Source organism: Thermobia domestica, chromosome 13, assembly GCF_964235325.1.
Source record: "Thermobia domestica chromosome 13, izTheDome1.hap1.1, whole genome shotgun sequence".
In the NCBI taxonomy this organism is placed as follows: domain Eukaryota; kingdom Metazoa; phylum Arthropoda; class Insecta; order Zygentoma; family Lepismatidae; genus Thermobia; species Thermobia domestica.
The window spans coordinates 122,447,461-122,467,711 of record NC_137466.1 but is presented as its reverse complement, the minus strand read 5'-3'; positions in this window follow the sequence as shown (position 1 = coordinate 122,467,711).

The window sequence follows — 20,251 nt, the reverse complement described above, 5'->3', positions numbered from 1 at the left end:
GGGCGCTGATAGCGAGGGGGCGCCGAACGAACAAGGAGAAAGAAAAAGTGGTGTTGGACATGAGTAAAAGATGAGTCGCCCCCAGAAGGTATTGGCGCCCTATTGGATCAATATTGCTGTCGGTTATCAATGAAATACGTAGATTTCTTATAAATTTTGTTGCTCGCTTCGCTCGCAATCCAAGAGTTTAAATATATCTCAACAAGTTTTTACTTATTACTTAAAGAGTTATTATAGATGATTTCTTAATGACATGTGGTATACAAGGCGCCGAGTAATGACTTATAGTGTACGCAGGAGCATTTTCAAAATCCGAAACGAGCAAAGTCGTGTTCGGCGTTTTGACAGTGATGAGTTTGCTCAGTTCGAAACGTTTTTCTACCCAATCGGATTAATCACAAAGCACAGTGGGGCCAAAGCACTGAATTCTTGGCAAAAATAAGAATTCGCAATATGAAGCAGAAAACTGAAAGAAAACCAATTAGTTCGGTGTGTGCAGTGGCGACAATAATGTTATTTCGACATTATTTCATCAAAAACATAGAGTTTTACATCATAAAAGGAAATATTCCTTATATTCGCGCCTAAATTATGTAACATATTATATGATTGGCATAAAGAAACGCATGGGCAATATGCTTTGATTTGTTAATTTACGATTGGCTTACATTCTTACGCATGAAAGGAAAAAGTGTACTTATTCATTTTACAACTGAAGAGTAATAAAATTGAAGAAAAGTTCTTGCTCCTCAAAATTATTTCAAAGTTGTGGAGGATTCGTTATGACAATGAAGACGCAAGGACGCTTCAATACATAAAAATTATCTCATTACAAGTTCTTGATATTAATATGTTATCAGATATATTAAACATATTATTTACACGCATCAGTAACCTGTTCAGGTTGTTTCACATATTGCATCGTGTACTACGTGAGCTCATTTCAGGGCTTGATTGGAACACTCTGACCTGGAGCGAGCGGAGGTCATTATAGTTGATTCCAATGTCACTTCTGTGCACGCGTCACAAAAAATAAAAAATAAAATAAAATAAAATAAAATAAAATAAAATAAATAAAATAAAAAAATAAAAAATACTGAATTGATCAACACCATTTTTAATATAGTTCTACCTTATGGTCTATAGATTGTTTAGCAAACATTGGCGTTTCAAGATGTCGCCACCATTAATCAAATATGTTTGACTAGAGTTTAGTTCTGTAGGTGAATGCCAGAGAAATATGACTAGATGTTGGAATCAAGATGGGCCCTGGGGACGAAGCTCCCAAAGAGGCCTGGGGGGCAAAATTCCCACATTCGACCTATATTCAACTTTGTCACTGCGTACATGTGGAACACACGTCTAATAACCTAACACTTGTTCTCACATTCATCCCAGCTCAATTCAAAAGCAGCATTGCATCCAGACCAATTTTCATGGGCTATTTTTCCAAAAAGTGCAAATATGTGCAGGTTTTCTCTTTGCATACAGCAAGAACAATGTTTCCGCTGCATATTATAAACTCAGACATATTATGCCATATTTTCTACTAAAATGCCATTCTATCGTTTGATCATAGTTTATATGCTTTTATTACCACAGAATTTGAAACTTTATACTATCTGTTTCCTCTCGTCTCGTCTCGTATTGTTTGTTGCGTTTTGATGTGTGTGTTTCGCCTCGAATTGAACTGCATGTCGCGTCTTGAATTGAACTACCTGTCTCGTTTCATATTTTATAAGTTTAATGCACTATTTAGGAGATGGTACAGGACCGGGGTGTTAAACCATAGACATATTTTGTATAGAGAAGATCACTTAACCAAAAATGTTTCTGTGAGAATTGTACTTTATTTAAGTTTACCGTCCCGTTTTTAGCAGCATGGATCTGCGAGACGTGGACCTACGCTTTTACCACAGAATTGAATTTTTTAAATAGTATATATATATATATATATATATATATATATATATATATAGGTCTCCATACCAGCAAACTGTTCAGTCCCTTGAAACGACTATTTGTTTCAACATAAATAAAATACAGGTTTCCCATGGTATTTTAGATGTAAGCAGACAAGAACATTAAAAATTTTTTAGTTTACCACTACGGATCTGCGAGACATGAACCTAGATTTTAAGATTCGGCTTTATATCAATAATTTAAATTTATTCTCTCGAAATACATGTAAATAACTCAAATAGAACAGCCATGCTGTGATCATATTATAATTTCTTTTTGAAAGCTCTGAAGAAATTTATTTGGGATCGTACTAAAATCTCGCTGAACAATCTTATTTAGAGTTTAACGTCCCCGTTTTAGCACCAAAGCTGTATTTTTTATATCCTCAAAATCTTTTTTCGCGGGGTTCTTACCGACAATCCGAACCACATGAGCTTTCGCCGGGGTCCGAACCCGGGTGCCCCACGCCAAAGGCGCGTGTGCTAACCGCTTAGTCACGAAGAAGCTCTAGGAAGGAATAAAAATACAGTGAAACCTGTCTATGTTGGCCACCATCGGTTCCATCGAAAAGTGGCCAACTTAGACAGGTGCCCAACTTACAGAAAATAAGTGTGATTTGTGTATTTTTAGAATAGAATTTCTAGTATTACTTGATTGTAAAATTTTAATACGCAGTGGCTCGACAGCTACTAATAAATAATGTATATAGAGTAATCATAAAAATATACAGTACTAGAAAACATTACTATAGTATGCAAGAGCGCCGATTTCTCTGTAAATTTGGGGGGCATTCAGGTCCAGAAGGTATATATATATTTATATATGAGGATTTTAAGATAAATTGCACTCAAATTATACCAAATATTGTATACTCATAAAGAAAATAGGGACCACATGAGCTTTGGGGGGCCCGGGCTCCCTCGGTCTCCCCAGGATCGGCGCTCTTGATAATATGTTTAATATATATGCATACCTTTCTCTTCCTGAAAACTAGTCTGGTACATTGGATTATTCGGATTGAAAACACAATAACACAAACAACCATGAAATAGAAGTGTATGTACGCAGTTTATTGAAATTGATATTGTAGCACACTGAGTGAATTAGATTGAAAACAAGAAAAGCTAAGTTATAAATTGTGAAATTCATATGCAATTTATATGACTTCTTTTCAGTTGTTAGTGAATGGTATTTCATTCTAGACATATTTTCTTTATTCTTTTTGGCAGATATACACATTCTAATATTGTAGTTAACTACCTCTTGTTAATGAGCTAGAAGTGATTACCTCGGAGCAAAAGATGTTTTGAGAAAATCTTGAGGAAATTCATATCTCAAAACCTCCGCTATCTTTTGACATGCAGTCAGGTGCCAATAAATGACAATTGAGCTTTAACCTTGAGAATTTTCCAGAATTACTAAAGCTTCCCACTGATGAAAGGAGCCGATATAACTAATGGTTTTACCAAAACAGACAGGGTAAACAAATAAGTATAATAATTTCCTGAATCCCTGTAATTTCTTTTTTTTATTCACATCTTCCTTCACCACCCTTTTATGAGGGTAGTGTTCTGGCCATTGACCTCCAAGAACAAATCGTGCGAATCTATGCTTCTTTGTGTCCAGTCACAATTACAGAACATCTGCCTCTCATATGGGAATTCGAAAGAGTTAAGAAAAATAACAAAACTGTATTTTTCGTGGCCAAGATACACAGGTAAATTTATCATTATCATCATAGGGTAAACATTGCTTCAGTGTGGCCAACTTCCAAGATAGACAGGTGGCCAACTTATAGAGTAGTAAGTAACGAATGTCTTATGGGAAAATTCAGGTTCAAGACGAACTAGGTTAAGATAAGCAGGTGGCCAATTAGAGAGGTAGCAGGTTTCACTGTATTTCCCTCATAATAATTACGAGATGAACACTGTGTGTTCATACTAACTTTGTTTCGAAGTGTTAGAAATTTTTGTTAGGAAAGGTTCAGTGCTACAATTGTTGTAAGAATTTTTTGTTGGGGAGGATACAATGCTACAACCGTTAGAACTTTTTGTCGGGAGTGTCTAATGCTAGAATTGCTGTAAGAAATTTATGTTGAGGGGTGTCCAAGCAAACTTATACCTTTGCATTTATTCCTGTTTTTATTAATTGCCCTCTGTGCCTTTTGATACCGCGTGAGGCATTCACATCCGCCTATTACTAGCAAACATTCCCAACTGCATTCGTCTTTTGACAGTGGAAGCATCCATGCCCATCTTTTGCTCTTGAATACCCCCAACAGCATGGTCCATTTCATGTCGGGAAGCAATATCTGCATACAATTTTTGAATTCCAGGTTTTTGGCTTCATGCTTTGTTATACTACCGCTGGAGGCGCATATACTCACATACAAGTTTCGTTCCGGACTTTCGCACACAACTGTAGGAGGGTGGATATACCCGCAACTATGGTTCCTCGTGAGATTCGAGTTAAAATACTTATTTACCCACAATAATTTGTATAATAGTACAATGTAGTGTTAGGCCTTTACATAGCAAATTGGTACAGAAAAAGTTTTACAACTTTTGGGGTGAGGGCTGAATAGGAAAATAATAACTTAGCGTATATGTGTATATATTTTGCTTACCTTGACAAGGTAAACTGTACAACACGTGTGTGAACATTTCAACAGTTAACACTGAACTAGACTTTAATTTAAAATTTTGACGCTAGGTGTCACTAATGTCGATAGTGTCGGCATACATGATAGGGTGTGATATAATATCTAACCTGTGTCGGCATCGTTTCCTTTTACGCTGTTGTATGTAAAAGATCAAAGGGGACATCCCTTTCCCTGCTAAGTACTTGTTGTTTAAAATAAATAAAAATATACATATAGAATTTAAAAGTGAAATAAAGGTATTCGTTGACACCTATCCTATTACAGCCAAGTACTCCTTTCTGAACGATGAGTGGGAACAGCGGCAATAAAGAGAAATCCGTTTTTAAGGAGAGGCAGCTATCTTGCTTTTTTGACCACCCGAAAGAGTAACGACGTGGGCACGTCATCTTCTTTTTAGAGAGATTTGCTAGAGAACAAGCAGGGATTAAGAGGTCTGTATTTTGTTTCTTTTATACCCACAGATTTTTTAAAAGGAAGAAATCATACATATTCTAATTCTCCTTGGTTTGTTTTATTACCATTATTGAATAGAGATAGTATTTTGTTTAAAAAGATATTTACTCACTCCTCATAACCTAATTTGATTGCTCTCCTTTACATATTGTTATTTAACTGCAATCTGAAAAAAAGTGACTGGTCTCTCTTCCTTACATATTATTTAACTCAAACTTGAAAATAAGTGATTGGTCTCTCTCTCCCTCTCTCTCTTACATATTATTATTTAACTGAAGCTTGAAAATAATTGAATGGTCCCTCTCTTTTTTACATATTATTATTTAACTGATATATAAAAGTGAACTTGATAACTCAAAATAGCTGTTCTTGTTTTATCTGTTTTAGAAGGATTTCTTCTGCCCCTTCGAGGAGCTTAACTTTGTGGACGAGCTGTACCTGCAGGAGTTGGTACGCGGCCTGTACGACTACTCGAGGGTCTTCAGCATGTGGAAGGTTATCATGGAGATGCATCGGCTGGGACATCGGGGGCCGGAGAGGTGCGACGCACTACTACGCGCCCTTCGTGCCTTTGAAGGTAATGATATATTAATTCTACAGCCTGTGTATTCAGTGCTGATGTCCTCGACTTGTTTCTGAATGGATTTTTCCATACACGGGAGAGTTATGACAAGGCTCAGCAAAAACTTATGTATTTATTATCCTGTGGGGGTCAGGTGGACAGAATAAAAGATACGGAACTATCGAACTTTTTTGATTTTGGAACGCAGTTTTTTTCGGGACAATGCTTAATTCCATCTCAAAATAATGCCATAGTCACGACCCCTCAATAAATTTATAACTTGAGTCATAATAATAATATAAATGAAATTACTGATGAAGATCTAGCTTTCTTAAATGAATTAGATGGGATTGGCAATATGATTTCCGTTGGAATACAAGTTGAAGAAATTAGGAGAGTGGTTCAAAATGAGGATAACGCTGTGGTTACATCCACGCAAGAATCCTGTATACAATGCCCCTCAACACTATGAACAGGACGATCATGACTATGAAAACCAATTGTTTTATCATCTCCGCCTGTCCCGTCATATACGTGTGTTCCAATGGTAGGACATGGCAGTAACAGTAATAGTACAAGTGGTACTAATAGTAGTACTATCAGTAGTAGTATAAGTGGTCATAGTAGTAATAATAATGATGGGCAAAATCAAAGGAATGGTAACTTCGAAGGTACAAGAAAGAGCAGAAAAAGGTTTCGTAAGTTTCATCTTACGCCCCATGAAATTACAGTTAGACCTGTGCGTCATGAAAGAAATATTGATAACCAAGAAGCCTATATCAAAAGTTTAATAGATTTTCTGTTGGAACATGTTATCTCCAATGCACGCCCCTGGGATTATATCGGGCTATACATGGACAGTAGCAATAGTAGAAACAACAAGCCTGTGTATATGCCATGGAGAAAAAAAGCAATATATCTGATAGAACGATCCTCATTTCAATCGAAGATAGGTTAGGTTAGGATTTAGATTTCTGGGCTTTCAGCATCTAAGGCCATTTTGCCGTTCACGTTTGCAGTGATGACGTCAATCGGCAAGCACACAATCCGGGGAAAGACAGGTAAGAAATTATGGGTAAAGGAAGGAAGCGGCCTGGGAGATATGTTAGGTACCACCCCGGCATTTGCCTGGTGTGAATGAGGAAAACCCAGGAAAACCTCATTCAGGGTGGCTGGCCTGAAAAAGCGTTTTTACACTTTTTCGATCGAGTGACCCCACCGGGAATCGAACCCGGGACCGCTCGCACCGAAGGCGAGAGCGTTAGCGATTACGCTACGCGGGGCCGCCTCACTTCAATCGAACATGTGCTAAATTCGAATGAGGTGTTCCTTTTGAGGGCATGAAGTAGTTTGGATTCCAGATCGTCGGCAGGATATTTGGCAGGGGAAGAACTAATAAAACGAATGCCGTTGATAAATATTCAAAGTACCAGAACTATTTGCAAAAGCGTTTAATACTCATACAAAATAAGAATATCTATTGCCTTCTCCTTGCCATTGTTTACTGAATAAACAAACATACATCAAGTAGGTAAAATTTACGTAATTTATGTACAAGAGAGCACAACACATGGCTTCTTAGAGCAGAAGTTCTCTATGAGATGGCAAGAGTTAACGTTCCAAGTAAGGAAGGTGTGACTTTACAGATGTTGGTGTTTTCCAATCTTATTCGAAATAGGAGTATCAAATCGTAATTTATGAGCAGCAGGAAAAGAATAACCGGGAATATATAGTTCATCACCCGGGAGAGCCTGCAGAAAATAAGATCTTTATCTACTATCCAAGGGGGTATCACTGTTGGCCTTTTCAAACCTATTCGCAACATTAGAACTTTCCTCAAGACACGGAAGTATTGTTATTATGGTTTGGAAGCTTATGATGAAAGATCACGTAAATAGAAGTGTAAAATTCAGGCCGTGCCCGAAAGGTACAAGTGCACATTCGAAGTACTCTTATTTCCGGAACTGCGTCACCTAGTGTGCGTCAAAAGGTCCAAGTTCACAAGTCTCTTAGTGCATTGTGTATAGTGTGCAAGGATGTACACTACGTTAGTTGGCGATTTCTAGTAAAATGGCCTAATAAAATTTTCATAGGTGTATTTTTAATATTTTTGTTCAGGTGAATATATTTGTGGGATGAATTAATAATAATTTACTAGATAAATATACAAATTAGTGCTTTTACAAGTGGAATATAAAAATGTTACCCAAATAACAATAACTATGCAATGGAATTTAAAATACTGTATGGAAGCAACCAAATAGTTTTTTAATAATACTATAAAGACATTTGAGCTTAAATATTACATGGTTTATGTCGCTTAATGGAAATGATTACACTATCGGTAATACAGCATATAATTGACAAATTCTAATCGCATATGAATTAAAATGTTAAGCTGTAGCATAGAATAATGAATACCTAGATTATTCATTTCTCTATAGCTACAGCTACAGTTGCAGCTGCAAATGTTAATTCGTTAATTCCTAGTTTTTATTCTAAACAAACTCCACTCAAAGCTCCATATTTCTTTCCACTTGAGAGAGACTGTAATATCCTAATTACCGTACATTTTGGATTTTTGACGCTGCCCAAAAGTGAAATAAAGATAAAAATTCTTTCTCCACCTTTATCAGATTTCACAAATTCCTCTTGGTAAGTCTTCGTTATTTTTTCATTCTTCAATTCAGTGATTTCACTGACATACATATATAGACTTATATATATATACATATATATATATATATATATAGGTATATATATATATGTGTGTGTGTGCGTTAGTAGCTAGGTTGAATCCTTTCTGTTCCAGAAGTTAATATTTAATACACATAGTATTGCCGAGCGGACGTCAACGAGTGATGGCGTATTAGAACCCTGCAGGGCACATTCTTTCTGCCTTCGTTACGAATCGGTTCATTGATGATTAATTGAATGAAATGGCCAAAGTAAAGACTTGCCTTCCTTTTAATTCACATAATCCTATTACTGTACCCACTATGAAACGATTATGAACAAATAATTCCTTTTGTACAATTGAATAATGAGTCATTACCTTACATACAATATTTTTTCATAAAACTGTCTCTTAATTTTCATAAAATTCTTATTATATTAGTGGTAGTTTGTATTGTTATACTTGAACGAGGGGATTTGTTTCGCAGTGGGAAGCATGTAGGAGAGACAGCGAATGTATTTCAAGAAAGATGTAGAGCACCAAATGCGTAGTGAAGCGCACGCAAATGATGTAGTATAGAACGTATAGAATACAATGTATAGAACTCCATTTAAGCGGGTTTATAAGATAGTAGTCATAAATATTTTGTTATTTTTAGCGCATTACTTTAATTAAAGTTATCTACCGTGAGTATATGTGTTCCTTATAAATTGGAATTTCATAGTGACATAATAGCTTTTGCCTGTAAATTTTGGTCCTCGTGTTGTTCAATTCCATCACTTCTTTCCTTGTCATCCTTGTAAGTGTTAACATTTGGTGTATATTAAAATATGGAGAGACTGTTTCAAAGATTTACGGGTAAAATCCATAGATTCACAAAAAGAGTGTAACATCTAAGGAACTTCAATATTAGCGCAATATGGTAAAAATAGTCCAACCAGTATGCTTGTGACTGAAGCAGTACAGTAGAGTACGACAACTACAGAATCATTGTCGTGTACCTGTCGTACACGAAGCAATTATGAGCAATATGAACTCTCTCCGAAAGTAGTTTTGAGCCATTTTAATGTAAATATCGCTCCGCTTGGTACCTTCGGTGTCCTAACGCTCTTGCAAGTTGCCTATTTTCACTTGCAATAAAATTCTGAAGCTTCGTTGTGACAGTGTCATCAGTGCGATATCCATCAGTGCTACTCCTTTTCCGGCGGATTAATAAACTGTCCCTCGCGCTAGCATGCCTAATAAAATAGAACATCGCCAATAGTTCAGTGGTTATTATGCTCTTACGAGTTTATTGTGCACATATAACAACATGCACATATTATATATATAGGTATTGCTTTTACGTTCCGTTCTTGTTAATCTACGCGTGAAAGATCCGAAATGACAAATATTTGGAGGTACGGCAAAGCTGAAGCTGTTGGCATAACATGTTACATGAAAGAAACTCTTAAGTCACTTTATGGTTATCCATATTGTCAATCTGTACGATATATTTATCTTTAATATAACTGGAAATATATTCATTTAAAAAACATGTTTTTTTCTAGCATATTCTCCTTTGTTTTGTTATCGATGTTCCACATTTCATCACGACGAGATGCTGCAACCAATTACGGATCAAAAGGTAAGTTCACGAAGTGTACACTATTTAGTATGCACTCCATTTGTAGACCGAGTGTGCATCCTCGAACTGTGCACTATGCACTTTTGTACAAAGCCTCAGTGTTCTTTTTGCGAACAAAGGCACGAACGCGATTATACTGCTAACAAAATGAAAGGCAATGCATACAATAGAGAGTTTGCTGAGGGTGTATGTTTTGAGAAACATTTGCAGCGTAATAAAGATCTGTATGTGATAGTTGTGCATCGATTGTGGTGCCACTTTTGATGACACTTCGAAAATCTGATCACGTGTGTAGTGAACATTTCTGTTCGACGTGTTGCGCACATGTTTATATAAAATACGCGTTTTTTCAGACAGAGACCTGTTTATGTTTATATACTAATAGGTTTAAGTACATAGTCTATGAAGTAGAGACGATGTTGAAGTTGCCGAATGATCCCGGTGAAGGGGAACACGAAGTTGTACTGGGTTGTTGTCGATACGTTTGTACAAGGAAAAAAATAGATATGTCTTGTAAAACGTGCAGTGATAATGTTGTAAATTGTCCGTTTAAGACTTTAACGGACTTTATTAAACATGTGTTAGCAGAGCTTCTGTGTTTCAGAAAGTAATAGGTTTGGCAGATAATAATACCAAATAATAGCCTTGGTGTATAATAGTGGGTACGATGGCCTCTTCTGCCTTAGGAATCTAATACAAGAGCAGCATATTATTCCTAGTGTTCTTATCTAGGGTCAGAAGATTTTTATATAAGTATTGGTAATTGTATATACTTCCGTGATCCTTTTCTATTTCTTGGAGTTAAATGATCAAAATTACCGAAAACTTTAGGCCTTCGTCAAAATTTAAAGATGGGAGATTTCCCATATTTGTTTGTTACTGAAGAAAATCGAAATTATATGGGTCCGTATCCTGCACTTGAGTTCTACGACCCGGAGTCGCGTTCAACGAAAGAAAGACAACAATTGGAAGCCTGACACCAAGAACGTGCGTTAAGTGGCGAGGAGTTTAACCTACTGAAAGAAATGCTGTTCTTTTTTGAAAATGATGTTAGAATTCTAACAGAAGTGATAATCAAATTTAGCGACATTAACGAAAAGAAAACAGAGGGTTTACAATGTTTTATCACCTCTTCCACCATTGCAAGTCTTGCGATACGGACATATTGTACCTTGCACTTACCTGAGAATACTATTCCTGTAATCCCTGCATTGGGTTTCCATCATAAGACCAAGTATAGTACTAAAGTTATGCAACGGTTTTTACATATAGAAGACCAATTAGGAATAGAAATTCAACATGCTAGAAGAGGTGGGTAAAAGTATATTGGTGAGTATAAGGTCAATGGATGGCACGATGGACTCAACTCTGCTTTCGATTTTTATGGGTGCTACTATCACTCTTGTAAACTTTGTTACCCGTTCAACCGTGACGCCATTCTCCACGACGCTCGGAGAAACAATATGAACAACCCATGGTGCGCCGTAGGTTCCTGAAAACTATTGGTATAAACTTATACGAAATATGGCAATGTTCTTTTAATAACAAGGTGTAAAGACGGATAGTACAAATGTTTATTCAAACGTTGTACAAATCATCCTGATTTCCTTATTCCCAAGAATTGCTACAACGGCGGCCTTACTGAGGTTTTTCGTTCTTACGTCAATTGTACAAGTGATGAATGTATTGCATATGCCGATGTTACGAGTCCTTATTCTTCAGTTATGGCACGTAAACCTCTGCCCGTTAATTCACTTAAGATACATACGGGGCCGGACTTTCCAGATGTGGAAAGTATTCACGGTGTAGTGAAATGCACTAAAAGATCTCATTTATCCAATACTTCCGTGCGTTGCGGGAGGCCGAATACTCTTCGGTCTTTGCCGTACATGTATGGAAGATAAAAATACTAATTATTGTACTCATAGTGATGCTGAGTGTGCTCTCACATGAGCATTTTGTACTCCAGAGTTACACCTTGTTATTCAAAAAGGTTACAAAATACTCGATATATATGAAATATAGGAATTCGAACTCATGGATCCTGAATAGGGGAAGAGGAGTGGTCTGCTCGGGACTTACGTGAATTCCTTCCTTCAGATGAAGCAGGAAAATTCTGCTTTCCCCGGTTATTGTAAAACGGAAGAAGGCAAACAAAAATATGTCGATGAATATTATGTCCATGAAGGCATACAGCTGAATTAAGATAATATTAGGATGAACCAGGGATTGAGGCAATGTGCAAAACTATACTTCAATTCATTATATGGTAACTGGGGGCAACGCACACACGTGTCACAGAGTGTGATCGTTAGTGATGAAACAACATTTCTTAGGTAAGATTTGAAGTTTTCCTGGCGGCGTATATGATAAAGTTCTTCTCCGGCAATCAGCCAGGTGAAAACTGGTGAATGTTCCAACGTTTCGAGAGCTGTCATCATTCTCATCATCAGGGCAATTATGTAGAGATCAGCGGATATAAGTAGTATATACTCTGGGCTGGCGAGAATGCTGGTTCCTGATTGGCTGGTTCAATCTGAAAACGAGCTGTGATTGGCTGGCTATGTTCCGTAGTCCGTGGTACTGATTGGCTGAGGGTTAACTGGATGTTTGTGTGTCGTTTTCTTTGCTGTGTTACTGATGACCGGGTTCCACAGAGGGCTGAGTTGAAATCCAATGTCTCTAGTAACGTTGTTCGGTTCATGAACTATGGCAAGAGATTCGGCTACTATCTTGGTCCAGTAATTGGTGCTCTTGGTAATGATGGATGTGTCCTTAAATAAAACTTTATGATCTTCTGTTAAACTGTGTTCAGCTAAACCTGATTTTTCTGGATGGAATAATCTATACCGTATACCATGTGAATGCGGAAAGGCTTATATAGGACAAACAGGACGCACCATTGAACAACGTTGCAGAGAACATGAAAATTACATTAGATTATTCCATCTATTAATTTATTTCTTATTTATTCCTAATTGGATCAACAGACAAAAAATTCCTGTATGCCTTATATCTCGAGAACTACATATAATGTACCCAAACCTAAACTATGACTTAACTGAATATGATGTCCTTATTCCGTAAAATATACGAAAACTCGATTTAAGGACCGTTCAAAAATTTTGTGGTCCCTAATTCTCAAAATTCAATATATTTTCTTGAATCAAATATTTTCTAGTACGCTTCATATTTTGAGAACTACATACAATGAATGTAAAAAGTATTCATACACCTCGCAAGATCGTAACATGTGACACATCACGATGAACAAACACCACTTGAACTGAAAATTTGTATTTTATTTCTTCAACTGTAGGAAGCAGAACACAAAAATACACTGATATGAAACAAATTGGGATTGCTGCAAACAAAGAAGCTAATATTCTTCCAGGAAATTCAAATATGTATTGAAAAGGAGGAAATACCAATCAACAAAATGTATTCATACATTTCACTTAGTGTCTTTGTTTTCGTAGGATATCCTTTTGCTGATATAATAGATTTAGTACGCTTTGGCATTGACGTTGCAAAGTCTTGGTTTTTGAAGAGGGAATTTTCAGCCATTCCTCTTGCAAAGCATTTTGCAAGTTTTGTTTATTTGAAATCGGTCGTTTTCTTATCTGTTTGTCAGGGTGGTCCCATAGAAGCTCAATCGGATTAATATTGGGAGATTGGAGTGGCGTTGGCATGTACTTTGGCGCATTGCACAAGATCCAAAGGCGAGTGTTTAAAGCGGAATGCTTTGGATCATTGTTCTGCATGAATAAGAAGTTATATCTAATCCGCATTTGTTCAGCAGATGAATGGATATTCGATTTCAAAATGTCAATGTACTGATGATGGTTCATCGTACCATCTATAAAGTGCAAGGACCCTACACTAGATGCACTCATACACCCCCAAACAATGATAGAATTACCACCATGTTTTACTGTAGATTTTCGGTTTTCTTTTCGATACTCTGTATTCTTTAGCCTGCACACCATGGTTCGTCCATCCGATGCGAAAATGTTGAATTTGCTTTCATCCGCAAACATCACACGGTTCCACAGTCCTTGTGGTGTATTTCGGTGTGCTTTGGCAAATGTCAAGCCTTTTCTCCTATTGAATTCACTCACAAAGTATTTTCTTCGGGCTACCTGACCATCAAATCCACCCTTTCTGAAGTAAATGCGAATCACAGAGTGTGATACATGCAATTTAAGTTCATTATAAAGATCAGTTGCAAGCTCTAGCACTCTCAGACGCGGATGCTTTTTTATTTTTCAAACTATCAATGACTGACAACGCGTATTTGATTTACTGGACGACATGTTCTATGTGCATTTTTCAACGTTTCTCTCTATCCCACTCTATCAATAATACTTTGAATAGTCCCTCTAGGCCAACCAACAGTGCTTGCAATTTCATAAAGTGACTTACACTGGTTATGCAGACACGGCCTTTATGCCCCATACTGCCGCACTCCAAAACTCCGTGATAACCTTTTGAACTTGAATGCACTGCAAGGGAATATAGAGCAAACTAGAGTGCCTTTATACGTTCGTCAGTAGTTTCTGTACAATGAGAGTGAGGTATTTCTATGGGAGTTGTGGTACTGTATGAATACTTTCTGTGCATGGATTTTCGGACCTTTCCCTTTTTATTTCTGTAAACCGAGGTCTAAATAGCATTTGTTGTTTGTATTTCCTTAATTCCTTTCCTTTTTCTATTGGCCCAGTGAGTTGAATCTACTTATAATGGAAATGGGACAAAATCTAATTCTTTACAAAAATATTGCCTGTATGAATACTTTTTACACTCACTGTATAGTGTAGCCAAACCAAAACTAACACTTTACTCAGTATGATGTGCTTATTCCGCAAAAATTTATAAACTCGATTTAGGGGTCGTTCAAAAATTTTTGGACCCCTGTTCCAAAAATCCTATATATTTCATTCAGTCATACATTTTGTTGTACGCCTTATATCTGGAGAACTACATATAGTGTAGCCAAACGCAAACTAACCATTAACTCAGTATTATGTGCTTATTCCGTAAAAAAGACGAAAACTCGATTTAGGAACCGTTACTAACATTTGTGGCCCCTAATCCAAAAACTAATTATTGGGCAAGATCTCAATATAATTATGCATTCCTTGCAACATTTTTAAAATTCTTAGCCAGGATCGCAATCTTTGGTCCATTTTTGGATCATTCCTAAAATTCTTAATTCTCAATTAATTTTTAACCGTTTCGTTTCTGTGCTAACTCATAATAACAGCTTTGCTGTGAAAATATTAAGATTCTTGTAGAAGCTCGTAAGTACACTTTATCAGTGTGTCTATATTAATTCTTTCGTGTTCTTTGAAAACACAAGTTATATATTATATCGCTTCCTATGGAAGTTCGGAGTTAATACTAGTCATTTCAAGCTTTAGTATTGTTATAACCCAGCGAGAGAGAAAGAGAGAGTTTCTCTCTGAGTGTGTGTGTGTATCTATGTGTGTGTGTGTGTGGATATAAAGGAAACGCTCTATTCTATGAATTCATTTGAGTACAAGATGTTAAAGTTTCAACATGCTTGTACTATTTTAATTGCTGGTCCTTCAACGACTGGTTAAACTTTTTTCGTAAATCGTTTACTTAATGAACGTGATCAAATGTTTAGTATAAAATTTAATGATATTATACGGTGTTATGGTGCAGTAATACCAAAATTAGATGCAAACACAAAAGTACCTATTGTAGAGGGAATATCCGATATGAATAATTTTGAAATTAAAAATATATAATTAATACTTCATGATTTAATGTCAGAAACCAACCGTAATGTTGCCAATTTATTTAGAAAATATGCACATCATAAAATGTTAACTGTAATATTTATTAAAATTTATTTCCAAAAGGAAAACATGCACGTGATATTATTTAAATGCACATTAACTTATAGTATTTAAAAATCCACGTCATAAATTACAAATACAATATTTTGCTAGGCAAATTATGTCTCGAAGTAAACAAATCATGAATTTGTTCGAAGAAGTAACACGTCAGCATCTCACTAATTTATTATTTGACTTAACACAGAAAACAAACGATGCGTTGCTAACACATAGAAATATTATTCGCAATGAAATCTTGTATGAGTAAGGTAACGTAAAAGACATGAATAAAGAAATTTTTGTTTAGTCTTCAACCAAATGTTGAGATGAAACAATACTACAACACGTTACGTCCTCAGTACAAATGTAAGAGTACAAAACTGAAACAAATTTTACAAAATGCTTCAGGGAATTTAATAAGAACAATTTCTCAAGTAGCTACAAATACAACAAAAGGAAATATCCCTTTAAATTCTCGTTAAAAGCAAGGTTCACATAGACATATAAATACCTTCCGTGGTATATCTCAGCAGCGTACAGCATTGAAGAAAAAGAAGTTGTTAGTACAAAAAGGTGGTATGCTTCTACCTTTAACCTTGGGACCACTTCTTGCAACAGTAGGAAGTAGTATTTTTAGTAGTTAATTATGTCAGACTTAAGTAAAGTAATTTTAGTCCCTGAAAATGCTATACATTAAATTCAATCCAATCTTAAATGCACAGATTCACATTAATCACGTTTAGATGAATAAATGAATATCATTTTAAAACGTCGTCATCTTAGTGTACAGCAAACGTGGAAATTATGTCAACAAGCTTTGGGGTATACTATACCTTCACGATATACTTCATCTTCACATAAATCTATTGCATTACCTGTTACTCAATAAGAAGAACAAGGAAAATCCTCATTATCAACTTTCGAACATGGTAACAATACATCTATTTTATCATTTGTTTAAGATATTTTACAATCAGTACTGAAAACACTACGTAGGAAAACAGTTATGTTATTAAAACAGTTGAAAAGTTCTGATAACAAAAAATGGGATAAGATTGGGATAGTACATATTCAAGAAAAAATGGCACGTTCATATTTCATAGATTTAGTAAATGATGATGTTCGTACAAGAAAATAACCAAAGAAATCCTATAGGTATTCATGAATTTAAAAATTTATTAGAAGATCTTAATGTTCCTAAAGAATATTTTGGCACACATATTAGAACAGCAGCATCAAAAATGAATAATAGTATTAGTAGACAACATAGTCAAAAGAAAACCACCTAGTCCTTCCGTAGTAGCTAATTTAGTTAAACATTGGAAAGCATATAGTATGAAAAATGACAAAATTATCAAAAATAAATTATGTTTACTCAAATCCTGATTCTTCGTCAAGTATACAAACGTTGCAACGTAAAACAGTGATCTAAAAAGAAAATTCAGAAATGGCTAGCATCTCAAGATGCTTATACATTACATGCACCAGCTCGTAAAGTTTTGAAGTATTATTCTAGTGTACCAAATAGAACATTACAAATGGATTTAGCAGATATTTAAAATATTGCAAAGTATAATAATAATTATAAATATATATTATGTGGTGTTGATATTTTTCGTGTTATAAATATTGTGTTCCCCTAAAAACAAAGAAAGGTCCTGAAATGGTAAAACCAATAAGAAACATTTTGAACAAATTCAAGTTGCCCTTGTTTAACGTACAAATAAATTTAGGCAATGAATTTTATAATCGTCTTGTAAAACAATTGATTAAAGAATATGAAATTACTCTTAACGTTAATTTCGAAATTAAGTCTGCTTTAGCAGAACATTTTATAGGTACATTAAAAGAAAGATCGTATCGTTATTTTAAAGCAAAGAATGCTTAACGTTATATTAATATTTCAGATGAAATTGCATATATAATCAATCATATCATTCAAGTGTTAAAACTGCAACTGCACAAGTAAAGATACCAATGGAAATCAAGTGTGGGAAACATCGTACAGGAATAGAATGAGTAAAAAGAATATAGGGTATAAATTTAGTCCGGGTGATTATGTTAATGTTAGTAAGTAAAAGCATATTACAAAAAGGATATAAACCTAAATGCTCACAAGAAATATTTATTGTTGATAAATTTATTAAATAAAATCCTTTCAATCATAAGTTAAAGATTGGAACGGTGAAGAAATTAAAAGAAAATTTTATGCACAAGGATTACAAAAAGTAATTACAAATTCAAAGAAACTTATCTAATTGAAAATGTATTGAAACGTAAAAGTGGGTGAATTTATATAAAACGATTGGGATATCCGTAAAGTACTAATTCATGGATTAGATCATATTCTATTCAGTGTTCAAAATGAATTGGACCTTTACACACGACTTTTACGTTACTCTTCCTTCAAATGCAAGTTGTAAACATTTTAATATTAATACTACAGCATTATTTCGAGTTAAATTAGCACATCCTATTGATTAATGTGATGGGGAATGGGATGTTGCATTAACGCAAATTAATATTCCGTGGAGTTTTTACAATGTTGGTCAAAATGAAGTATTTATAATTACTACTGTTCTCGTTGATAAATATGAACGTCATCATGTTCAGATACCCGAATATTATTCATCTATTGAATTTTTTCTACAGTTGACTCCTGAAAATGTTCGTGTTACATAATTTACACAATAAATATCAAATTGTTATTCAACATTCTTTAAAATGAGAAGATCAATGTATGATTGTCATTACACCAGGATTACAACATATTTTTGGATTTATTAATTAAAATACAAGTGATATTAAAAATGTAGTATAAAATTAGAAATGTTAATTTAATATTAACACGTGGAAAATTTTCATGTAATTTAGATGATGGTATTGCCAATACAATTAATGTATGCATTAATATTGTAAAACAATAAAAAATATAGGACCGGTAGTTTGAAGACTCAGTGTATATGATATACAACTTGGGTAGGTAAAATCTCTTGTGTTTCTTACACCGCATTATGTTAACTCTCCGACAGCCTTCAATTTGAATCACATCTTAGACTCTATGAATTACCAAACTTTAACGCTAACAAACTACAATAACAAGTCGGCTCAAAATAATATCTTCCCAACCCATCCGTCATTTTAATAATGATTTATACCTTCTAAGTTACTATACCTTGATTTCAGGTACTGGTATATATTACCAAAAATATTCACATACTGTTACTCTTGATGAATATCCGAACTGATATCCTATGTGTGCTTTTATTCTGTCTCCAACAGGAAATTTAGACGATAATACTTGAGATGACTGATTCCCCTGTAAATTTAAAAGTATCATTTTCAGAAACTTTAACTGACCCTGTTAAATGCGTTGTGTATACACAATTTGGTTACTTAGCAAAAGTAGACAAAGATAGAAATATTTATATCGATAACACCTAATTTATTCAGTTTAGTATGATGAGCGTTGTTGTACACCTCTCCGCTTTCCACGATAATGATGATTAGTTTGTTGTAAAGGAGCTAGCAATTGTAAATCATGACGTACCCTGTGATACTCCTTCTAAGTTACAGGTTCGGAAACAAGACGGTGTGCCCTCAGAAGACAGTGTCTAAATTGGATGTAGCTACCGAATTTGATAATCTAATTACGCTAATCTAAATACCAATGAAAAGGTATTCAGACGTAAATGGATCTTACATCCAATATATTTTCGAACATCTAATGTTACCTGTAGATTCCGGAGAACATTGGTTTACAGATACATCATTTTTTAAACTTTCTGGCAATAAATCCCTTACACAAATGTAGAAATCAATAGAATAAATAATTGTAATTTATATCTTTAGATTATCATTTGTCGTTTAAAATTAAACAAAATTATTTTCTAAATTATTTAGTAGTTGTGTTTTAAGACAATACACTATATATTACACATATTTTCTTCTTTAAACTTAATTATATAAAAAATTTCAAAGTTTATTTATATGTCAGAGAGACAATTTTATAACATAAACACATGTTATAACATAAACACAACTTTGTGCCACATTGGAAATTAATGTAATCTATCTGATACAGTCGGCTTTTATGATTAATCCAATGATCTGAACTCCTGCAGTATTACGCTAAGATCATGGATGTCTTTGAATTTTCATCATTTCTATTTTTTTATTAGGAGCAAAATAAATATTATAAGCGGTATTTTACATATTACATATAGACGCAGATCAGTCAGTTGATTGCTTAAAGTTAATAGCAAAGCTATTACATTTCTAAGACACTGGCGGCCTTAGAACAAAATCCATGGCTTTCCCATAAAATCTTATATCTCTCTATAAAAAAAGGTCAAAGTCCTGAGTGAGTGAGTGACAGATCATCGTACAGGTCAAATCGCTTAAGCTACAAATTTGAAATTTGGACAGTTTATAGGCTTTG